The following is a 12,207-nucleotide window of genomic DNA, read 5'->3' as shown; positions in this document are numbered from 1 at the left end:
TTGAAAGGATTCATAAATTCATAAATAATCATAAGCATCAAACCTTGTCATAAAAAGGTCAAATTGTCTATTTTTTTACTTTGACACACAGTCATGAGGGTCTGCAGTGATCTGTTTTGTAATCTCATTTTGTCGGTTGCACCACATGACTTTGAAATGACTTTTTTAAAGAATTTTGTTCTTTTAGTGATGCCTTTTTCTTTATTCTGATTTCAGGATAGTTGTACCACCCTGACATTTTTGACTTTATGTCCTCCAAAATATGAATATAGTATCAAACATATCAAAAATATGAGCATAGTATCACATTGAAGTTCAAATTTAATGATTTTAAAAATGTCAAGTGATGTAACTAACAAGTATATTTAAAAATTGTAAAATTAACTTCAAATTTTTAAAAGTACATTTTAATAGATTTATAAATTCATAAATATTCATAAGCATCACATTTTGGGAGTAGCACCACATGGCATTTTACAATCTAACCCAACCTGTCATAAAAAGGTCAAATCGTCTGTTTTGTAATCTCATTTTGTCGGTTGCACCGCATGACTTTGATTTGGATGACAAAAGAAATAACAATAATATTAGCTTTTTAAACAATATTGTTCTTTTAGTGATGCCTTTTTCTTTATTGATATCAGGATAGTTGTACCACCCTGACATTTTTGACTTTATGTCCACCAAAATATGAACATTTTAAAATAATAGTAGTATCCATCAAGTATATTTTATATTTTAAAAGTACATTTTTAAAAAGTAAGTAAATTTGAAAGGATTCATAAATTCATAAATATTCATAAACACCACATCTTTGGAGTCGCACCACATGACATTTTACAATCTAACCTAACCATTTGTTCTTTTAGTGACTTTTTCTTTATTATGATTTCAGGATAGTTGTTCCACCCTGACATTTTTGATTTTATGTCCTCCAAAATATGGATATTTTAAAATAACAATAGTATCAGACAAATATGAGCATGGTATCACATTGATTGAAGTTCAAATTTAATGATTTTAAAAATGTCATGTGATGTAACTACCAAGTATATTTACAAATAAAAAAAATAAAAAAATTACTTTTCAAATTTTTAAAAGTACATTTTAAAGGATTTATAAGTTCATAAATATTCATAAGCATCACATTTTGGGAGTTGCACCACATGACATTTTACAATCTAACCCAACCTTGTCATAAAAAAGGTCAAATTGTCTGTTTTGTAATCTCATTTTGTCGGTTGCACCACATGACTTTGATACGGCGGACAAAAGAAATAAACAAAAATATTAGCTTTTTCAGAGAATTTTGTTCTTTTAGTGTCTTTTTCTTTATTATGATTTCAGGATAGTTGTACCACCCTGACATTTTTGACTTTATGTCCACCAAAATATGAATATTTTTAAATAACAATAGTATCAGACAAATATGAGCATCATATCGCACTATGTTTACACAGGACTTAAGCAGCATGTCGCAAAGTGTAAAACTAAATCGCTCCCATTACTACGGCGAAAGCGCATTCACAATAGTAGGCCGCGTTTGTCTGCTTGGTGTCGAATTCTTTATTTTTAACATCTGAAAGATTGCAGAATACTGTTTAACAGCGTCTGTTGTCCGTATTGTTATCAGCTAACACCAGTCATGACCATAGTTCTTTTGTAAAGCCTTGTTAGTTATTCCCTAGATCAGTGGTTAAAATTAATTTAAATATTATCCTATAATTGTTTCATTTCATTATATTATAGCTAAATAAAAAAAAATGATCAAAGCACAGTCTCTCGCGCGTTCTGTGATTGATTGCTTCGGACTCGACGCACTGTTAAATACAGACTGAATGGCGGCTCAAAACTTCCAACCGCTGCGCGCATTCTACATTCTACATCTCGGCTATAGGCATGAAGCAAATACCGTAGCGCTAAAGTACTTTACACAGTTCGAGTAATAATAACGAACTTGAGCGTACCTATGTAGGCTATAACACTCGTGTATATCAGAGTCTTACATTAGGCACGCATAAGTCCGCTAATGATTCACAAACTATGTGCGCTCTCTGGACTCTGATCCCTATTGTATTTTTGCGTGAAATTTAAAAACATTTGCCTAATTGTCCAAATTAATGTCCTGTGAGTGTTTTATAACAGATACTCGCCGATAGAGGAGGATCTGGTGATGTTCGGTGATTATGAGCATCAGACGCGCTCTGACGGAGTTCACTGATCTTTGCTCAGATTGATGTGTTTCAGATTTAGAATATATTTGCTGTATTTTTAATTAAAATGTTTATTTTTTTAATGGATACAAACAGTGGACATTCAGTCAGTCAAGTTCAAAGGGAGGTTTAGTGAGTCTTTTGGCAACTCCTTTATTGTCCTCTTTTGTAGGTTCACTTATTAAGGAAAGTACTCTGATGTCTCTGAAGTAAAAAATTCAGGAGCTTTAAATCTGTGTATGTATTATGTATGTGTGTGTGTGTGTGTGTGTGTGTGTGTGTGTGTGTGTGTATATATATATATATATATATATATTATTATTATTATTATTATTATTTTAAAAAGTTATAATTGAGCAGGTTGTCTTAAGGTTATAAAGTATAATTTAAAGTTTGAATTTTGAGGGTTTTTTTTTTTTTTTTTTACATGCAGTGGAAGAATAATAAGGCAAAACAAATGTTTTGGTTGATAAAAAAGGGTCTAAAAATAAATACTTTTTACAGCGGAAGTACAGTATAAGAGGACATGTCAGTTATAGGGGGGCTCTGCAAAATTGACCAGAGAAGGAGGGGGCCCGGAGTAAAAAAGGTTGGGAACCACTGCCCTAGATATTAAGGCCTTTGTATCTACTCGTGGTCTGACTTTCAAGGAGTCGTGTTCGCGTTGATGTCGCGAGGAGTGCCATTGTTAGGAAACAAGCTCTTTAAATGTGCTAAATTCTTCAGCCCCCAAAGGTAGAACACACACCTCTCTTTGTGATGCAGCAATGCCGAGGAATATTGAGCTGAGGTGCCAACCGCTCCACAATGCTCCTCAGATGGGCCGCACAAAGGCTCCTCTCACAGCATGACCCAACAATGGCTGTAACAGACCTTTTTGCTGTGCTAATGTGGGCCGAACTGTCATGCAGATCTACATACAACTGCTACTCTCCACCCTGCAGCAACAGCGGCTTTTGTTTTAAACTTGTAGCTTTGGGGGTAATTCAGCTAATTGCTTGACAGGTTCTCACTCCGAGGGAGATTAGGAAGTCTTTGGCGGCTTCTGTGGTGACTTAGCGCCGCAACAATTTGTACTAATTAGGATCCATAGAAAAAAACAAAAAAAAAACAAAGCTAATATGGGATTGGCTAAGCATCTTAACTTTATTACTGGTTTGGGCTATGCTGATAATAACACAACAATGGCATACGTCAAAGAAAGGGATTGTGGAGCGGAAATGGTGCTTTGTTGGTTGTAGAGATTTTTCATGGAGATTACCTCAATCAACCTGCAGTTTAGGTAATAAGTGAATAATATATTTTCTTTATACCTTAAATACATGTAAAGAAAAAAAATAAACTATCATTGCTTTTTGGTGACATTTGGTGATACCACATGACATTTTAGAACTGAATTTACTTGCCATGTTAAAAAAGGCCAGATTAATATATATATATATATATATATATATATATATATATATATATATATATATATTAGGGATGCACCGATCCGTATCGGCCGATCACTTGCGCGTTTTGTCAGTAAAGCCGGTTGTTTACCGACGAGCTGCGCAAATCAATGTTCATTATCAGTGTGAATGTGCGCAGCTCGTCAGTGAACAACGGCTGTGTGTAGTATATACGGCTCAACGTGAAATCACGCACCTGATGGCATTTACCGCTGATTACAGAACAGGCTTTACTGACAAAACGCGCAAGCATGATCGGCCGATTCGTATCGGTGCATCCCTAATATATATATATAATATATATATATTATGTATTTTCTTTACACCTTAAATACTACATGCTTGTAAAGAAAAAAAAAATATGATTGCATTTTGGTGAGTCACACCACATGACATTTTAAAATTGAACGTACTTGCCATGTTAAAAAAGGTCAAATTATATATAGATATATATTATTTTTGTATTTATTTTTTTTTCTGCATGTTTGTTGCACTACATGACTAAGATTTGGCAGACCAAAATATTAATATTTTTTAAATAAATACAAATGAAAGATCTAGCCAAACTTCTTCAATTACATCAATTTCACGTTTTTGACTCTATACGCACCATAAAAAGCCCTATATTTATTTATTTAATTATGCTCATCATATACTCAACAAATGAATCTCAGAGAGTTTATTTTTATGTTTTTGCATCTAATTGATTTAATTCACAATTTCAAAATGTATTTATTTAAGTTATCACTCAGCATAAATATGTTGTAAAAAGTTTTCACCAGATTCAGCTTAAAAACATAAGTTCAGCAAGTTTTTAAATTAATTCAGCTTAAAACTACAAGTCATTTGAACTTATTACAATAAAAATGAGTTGATTTAACTTGTGAATTTAAATTACTTAAGTTGATTTAACTGAACATTTTAGGGCAGCTGCTAATTACTAATTATTAATTTTAAATTCAATTCGTTTTTTATTGTTTTATAAATAGATTGGATGATTAAAAATATAAACCTGGTTATTGTGTATTTAAAACACATCCATTTTAGTAGTACTATGGCATATTTTATTTGTTTAATTTGTATATGACTGACACATATTCATTGCATTATGTTTATTAGTTTAAGTTTAGCTTAAGCCTGATTTTATATGCAAATAAATGCAAATTTGACTGTAGAAGTAATGCGTTATTTTACATAATTTGGATTTAGCTTTGATTTTTACACTTCCAGTTTTCCCGGTAACACTTTACAATAAGGTTCATTAGTTAACTACATTAGCTAACATGAACTATGAATGAAAAATACTAATATTTCATGTTAATTTAATCATTTACTAATGCATTATTAAAATCAAAAGTTGTGTTTGTTAACATTAGTTAATATATTTAGTTAATGCACTGTGAATTAACATAAACAAACAATAAACAACTTAATAAAAATGTACTTTTTTTTAGCAAACATTAACAAAGATTAATAAATAGTGTCATAAATGTATTGTCCATTGTTCGGTCATGTAAGTCAATACATTAACTAATGTTAACAAATGACATCTTATTGTAAAGTGTTATTGTTTTATTTATTTAATTTTCTGTGTTTTGTCATTTTTCTGACTTTTTTTTTTTCCATTTTAGTGTTTTAAATTTTATGTATGTGTTTATGTATTTTCATTTTCCAGTAAACTTCCAACTATTTTAATGTTTCAACTTATTTCAACAGTTCTAATTTTCATTTCCTTGTCAATCTAATATTTCCACAAATATTAGACCAACACAAAAATGTTTTAATAGTTGTATTTAATGAATAATTTTCGCTCAGACGTATTATTCAAGAAAAAGATTATAAAACGCATTGCTTTAAATGCTAAAATGGTTGAAAAACCATTCCAAATGAAACATATTAGATTTCAGAAGTCTAACGTTTCAGCATTTTTAAGTTTGACATTAATCAAGCTAATGGTTGTGTACTTAGCGTGACCGCCGGGTCATGCACTTGCCCCGTGAAAATAAAGTCCAGCAGCCTCGGGGGCGTGAGTATTAGCACCTCATTAAAGTAACACCTTCCTCCAGCTGCGGGGCGACACCGGGGAGGACGAGCACTGCTGAGGCCGGCGAGAGATCTCACACCTCCCCAGGGAAGGCTTTATGTTGCTGTTCACTCACCAGGGTGTGAAGAGACACTTGCGGAGCTACACGCCACAGCTACTGTTTAACAGCGGGAGTCTCTGTTTACTCTTCAGCAGGGGGGAGCGAGAGAGAGAGAGACTGAGAGAGGGACTGTATTTCAACCCGTGACTCTTCACTCACTTATAATGACTTTACAGTTAATGCAGATGGACAATAATATAGTATGTTTCTCATAGGTTTTACTTGGGTTGCCAATAACCAATTCAGCTACAGAATGGTGGTGGCCAATGATCAATGTAATGAAAACACAGTGGCCCTAAAAGTGTTGGGAAATTTAAGTCAGACTTACTGTAAAATGTCTGAATTCAAACTTATTGTAAAATGTCTGAATGTCAAAGCAAGTATTATCTGCAAACTGACATTTGGTATTTTCTTAAAAGTACCATTTCTGAGCCATTTTTGATTTTTTAATCAGCTTGTGTCATTGTTTTTTTTTTTTTTTTTTTTTGTGGATGTATGAGATCAGTTTTCCTTGAAGTTCACACAGGTGTGCAGAGGAACTACAGGTGTAAAGAATTACATAAAATATCAACAATTAAAATGATAGTATATAATAACACACACACACACACACAAAATTTCACCAATAATTACAAAGAAACAAGTAACACATTGAAATTCTGAAGCAAAAATATTGAAATAGTAAAAAAAAAAAAAAAAACAACAAAAAACATATATATGACCCTGGACCACAAAACCAGTTTTAAATAGCACAGGTATATTTGTAGCAATATCTAAAAATACATTGTATGGGTCAAAATTATCGAATTTTCTTCTATCCAAAAAATCATTAGGGTATTAAGTAAAGATCATGTTCCATGGAGATATTTTGTATATTTCCTACCATATTTCCATCACAACTTAATTTTGCATTAGTAATATGCTTCGCTAAGAACTTCATTTGGACAATTTTAAAGGTGATTTTTTTTTTTTTTTTTTTTTTTTTTTGCACCCTTAGATTCTAGATTTTTAAATTGTTGTATCTTGGACAATTCTTGTACTGTCCTATCCTAACAAACCATACATCAATGGAAAACATATTTATTCAGTTTTCAAAAAAAAAAAAAAAAATAGCATTTTATAAATAATTGCAAAGAAATGACAAGTAACCCATTAAATTAAATGTAAATTTGAAGTGGAAAGACTAAAATGGTAGCTAAAATTACTATGAAAGTAGTACTTTTATTCAGCAATGATGATCAAACCTGGCATTATAAAACGTGACTTTAAAAACATTTATAATGTTACACAAAATTTATATTTCTAAAATTTCTATAGCTGAAAATTGGAGTTGGTATCATAAATTACATTTGAAATATATTGAAATAGAAAACAGTTGTTTTACATTTTCCAAATATTTCACAATATTACTGTTTTTACTGTACTTCTGATCAAATATTGCCTTGGTGATCAGAAGGGACTTTATTCAAAAACATAAAAAGTCAAATAGACCCCAAACCTTTAAACAGTAGTGTGCGTATTCTAATTTTATGGACAAATCGCATCAATCGTTTTATCAATACAGCAACAAAACAGTTTTGTATCAATATTTGAAAAATCACCACCTTACCGTTTACAAATTAAAAAATTTAATAGCAGTTTAATTTTCTTCACTTTGTCACTTGCGGTAGAACACATGTTAGTCCGCCGAAATGATTAACCTGTTTCGTAATTCAGTATTGCTAATTATTTCCATTACTACAAATATTATGATTGTCATGTGTTTAGATAAAGTTTTGATTAATTGATTAGCCAGAGCACCTACCGGCTGCCCGACCACACCATGTTATCAGAGATAATGATCTCGACATGCTAATCACACAATGTTTTTGTGCTGGAAGTCTTGACGTAAGTGATGAATGATGTTCAGATTCCCACTGGGTGAAACAAAGGCAGAACTCCTGCCTCACCTTGTCGAGCGGCTTGTTTGGACTAGAGGCTTAAAGGAGGTGTCAAAGTGTGCCTCTCAGCTGTAAGGAGCTTTCCTCTGGAGCAGCAGGCCCTCGTTCACACACAGATAATCACATCCCCCTGTCCCGGACCTGTGGAGCTCCCACACACTACCTACAGAGACTCAACCTGTCATACACTTACAGCTAGAATTAGATTGAGTGTTTGCACATATCTTCAGGTCTAAGCATAACAGAGAACATAGAAACAAAAGTAGTGTTAATTTGGGGTAGTATGTTTAAAGTACTGTTACTGTAGGTGCAGTTCGCATGTATGCATTTGACAGATCCAAAGCAACTTACAGTGCTTTTAAATTCTACATTTTTAAAAAGGTGTGTTCTCTGGGATTCGAACCCATAATCTTATGATTCAAGACCTGAAAGTCTACAGGGAAATAAAAACGTACATGTGTGAATTTGTAGATCCAAAGCAACTAGTGCATTTAAATTCTACATTTTACAAATGTGTTCCCTGGTATTCAAACATATAACCTTATGATTGCTATCATAGTGTTCAAGACCTATAAGTCTAGAGGAATGTGAAAATGTATATGTGTAAATTTGACAGACCCAAAGCAAATTACATAACATTTAAATTCTACATTATACAAATATGTGTTCCCTGGGCTTCAAACCCATAACCTTATGATTGCTATCACAATGTTGAAGACCTTATGAAGAACATAAAAAAGTATATGCATGCATTTGACAGTTCCAAATCAACTATTGCATTTAAATTCTGCATTTTACAAATGTATGTTCCCTGGGATTCAAAACCATTGCCTTGTGATTTCTATTATAGTGTTCAAGACCTGCAGGTCTACAGAAACATAAAAATGTACTGGACATGTGTGAATTTGACAGATCCAAAGCAATTTACAGTGCATTTAAATTCTACACTTTACAAATGTGTTCCCAGGGATTCAAACCCATAACTTTGTGATTGTTATCACAGTGTTCAAGACCTGCAGGTCTAAAGGAACATAAAAATGCACATGTATGCATTTGACAGATCCAAAGCAACTAGTGCATTTAAATTCTAAATTTTACAAATGTGTATTCCCTGGGATTCAAACCCATAACCTCGTGATTGCTATCACAATGTTCAAGACCTACAAGTCTACAGGAGCATAAAAATGTACTTGTGTGAATTTGACAGATCCCTAGCAATTTAAAGTGCATTTAAATTCTACATTTTACTAAATGTGTGTTCCCTAAGCTTCAAACCCATAACCTTGTGATTGCTATCATATTTTTCAAGACCAGCAGGTCTACATGAACATAAAATATACTGTACATGTGTGAATTTGACAGAATCAAAGGTACTTAAAGTGCATTCAAAATCTACATTTTACTAAATGTGTGTTCCCTAGGATTTAAACCCATAACCTTGTCATTACTATCACAATGTTCTAGACCTGCAGGTCTACAGGAACATGAAAATGTACATGTGTGAATTTGACAAATTGAAAGCTACTTGCAGTGCATTTAAATTCTACACTTTACAAATGTGTTCCCGGGGATTCAGACCCATAAGCTTGTGATTGCTATCACAGCTTTCAAGACCTGCAGGTCTACAGGAACATAAAGATGTACTGTAAATGTGTGAATTTGACAAATAGAAAGCTTCTTGCAGTGCATTTAAATTATACACTTTACAAATGTGTTCCCTGGGATTCAAACCCATAACCTTGTGATTGCTATCACAGTGTTCAAGACCTGCAGGTCTAAAGGAACATAAAAATGCACATGTATGCATTGGACAGATCCAAATCAACTATTGCATTTAAATTCTACATTTTACAACTGTGTGTTCCCTGGGATTCAAAACCATAGCCTTGTGATTTCTATTACGGTGTTCAAGACCTGCAGGTCTACAGAAACATAAAAATGTACTGTACATGTGTGAATTTGACAGACCCAAAGCTAATTACAGAGCATTTAAATTCTACATTATACAAATGTGTGTTCCCTGGGCTTCAAACCCATAACCTTATTATTGCTATCACAATGTTGAAGACCTACAAGTCTACAGGAACATAAAAATGTACATGTACGCATTTGACAGATCCAAATCAACTATTGCATTTAAAGTCTAAATTTTACTAAATGTGTGTTCCCTGGGATTCAAACACATAACCTTGTATTTGCTATCACAATGTTCAAGACCTGGAGGTCTACAGGAACATAAAAAATGTACATGTGTGAATTTGACAGATCCCTAGCAACTTACAGTGCATTTAAATTGTACATTTTACAAATGTGTGTTCCCTAAGCTTCAAACCCATAACCTTGTGATTGCTATCATATTTTTCAAGACCTGCAGGTCTACATGAACATAAAATTTACTGTACATGTGTGAATTTGACAGAATCAAAGCTACTTACAGTGCATTTCAAATCTACATTTTACTAAATTTGTGTTCCCTAGGATTCAAACCCATAACCTTGTCATTACTATCAAAATGTTCTAGACCTACAGATCTACAGGAACATAAAAATGCGCAACTGTAAATTTGACAGATCCCAAGCAACTTACAGTGCATTTAAATTCTACATTTTACAAATGTGTGTTCCCTAACCTTCAAACACATAACCTTGTGATTGCTATCACAGCTTTCAAAACCTGCAGGTCTACAGGAACATAAAAATGTACTGTACATGTGTGAATTTGACAGATCCAAAGCAACATAAAGTGCATTTAAATTCTACATTTTACTAAATGTGTGTTCCCTGGGATTCAAACCCATAACCTTGTCATTACTATCACAACCTGCAGGTCTACAGGAACATAAAAATGTCCATGTATGCATTTGACAGATCCAAAGCAATTTACAGACCATTTGCGTCATACAACAGTATATTTGTTCCCTGGGATTCAAATCCATAACCTTGTCATAACAGTGTCCTACACCTACAAACCTACAGGAACACAAAAAGCAATCTATATAAGAAGTTATGCTATACTGTGCATATGGTGTATTGTGACATTTGTTCAGTGTGGCAGTGTGACAATATTTATAGATGGTTATTATAAAACACATTACTATATGAATTGGTGCCAGTATGATTTTTTAAAACAAACTAATATTTTTGTTTAGTAGGAATGCATTAAATTGAAACATATTTTCAGACACAAAACAGCAATTTTAAATTGTAATAATATTTCACAACAATCCTGTTTTTAATCAAACAAATGCTGTCTCAGAAAGCATTACAGACTGCTTTCAAAACCATCCAAAATCTTAGTGTATGTTATAAACAAAATACTTTTAAATTATCTAATTTTTTATATATTTTCAGCATGTATAACCCTCAGTACACAGTAATTAATAGAGTCCAATCCAGGACTGGAACTATCTAAAATAAGTGATATAACTATTAATATGTGCAAAGTGAAATTTCATAACTGTTAAAACAGGTTGTTGGTAAGGCAGGAAATACATTCATTATTTTTCTTTATTCATGTTCATTTTCCATGACCCAATGAATTGAGGTTAAACGGTAGCAAATTAATTTTGTACCGATACCGAATGCCCTTATAGTTCAGGTTTTTGTGGTCATGGTCATGAAGGTTTAGTTTAGCAGTATTTAGCAGATGTGAAGAGATGGAGGAGATTGTATCTTTGTGTTTGTGGACGGGCTTATATCTGACCCCAGGTCAGGGACTGAAACAGGCTTGACCTTCGATTCATCAGCCTGTTGATTGGTAGCCTTGAGCCAGACCATATGTACAAAAATGGCTTTTGAATCAGTACAGCCTTGACATCAGAGTAATGTTTCATGATTCTCTCTTCATTGCATTAAACTGCATTAAATCATAATTTGATTTTCCACCCATAACAATAATATAAATGTGTGTTTTCAGATAAACTAGAGCGCATATGTATGAACTGAAATGAGAAAAAGAGGATGGTGGAAGATTTCCATGGAAATGTGAAGCAGCAATTTGAGTCTAAAAATAGCTTCATTACCAAGACCAGATCCTGAGACCTATTTATGTATTCATTGAGCGAATGAACAATTAAAGTGCACAGATTGGCACACGAGAGGTGGGAGCCAGCATGGGGTTTGTGTCAACACCGCTGGCGTCTCCTCTGCTCTTATCCAGTTGTTGATATCCATTTGAGTGTTCCCCACTGAGATCCATTAATAAAACATAGGGAAAAACATCTCATCCTTCAGCACAAGAGATAAAACAAATCAAAGATGTTTTGGAGGAAGAGCACATTATCTAATCTGAATATCATCATGTTTAATCACGTTCCGTGTTTTTGCCTTTTGTCAGTTCTTTTAAAGTTCAAGTGTGAAGCCATTTCTTTCAAATAATGGATTGTGCTTTCATTTCTTAGATATTCCTAGCATCTTGTACCCTCCAGGACAATGCCAACGTGCTTTGTTATCACCGA

Source organism: Garra rufa, chromosome 7 (genome assembly GCF_049309525.1).
Source record: "Garra rufa chromosome 7, GarRuf1.0, whole genome shotgun sequence".
NCBI lineage: Eukaryota > Metazoa > Chordata > Actinopteri > Cypriniformes > Cyprinidae > Garra > Garra rufa.
Note: the sequence above shows the minus strand (reverse complement) of the source record.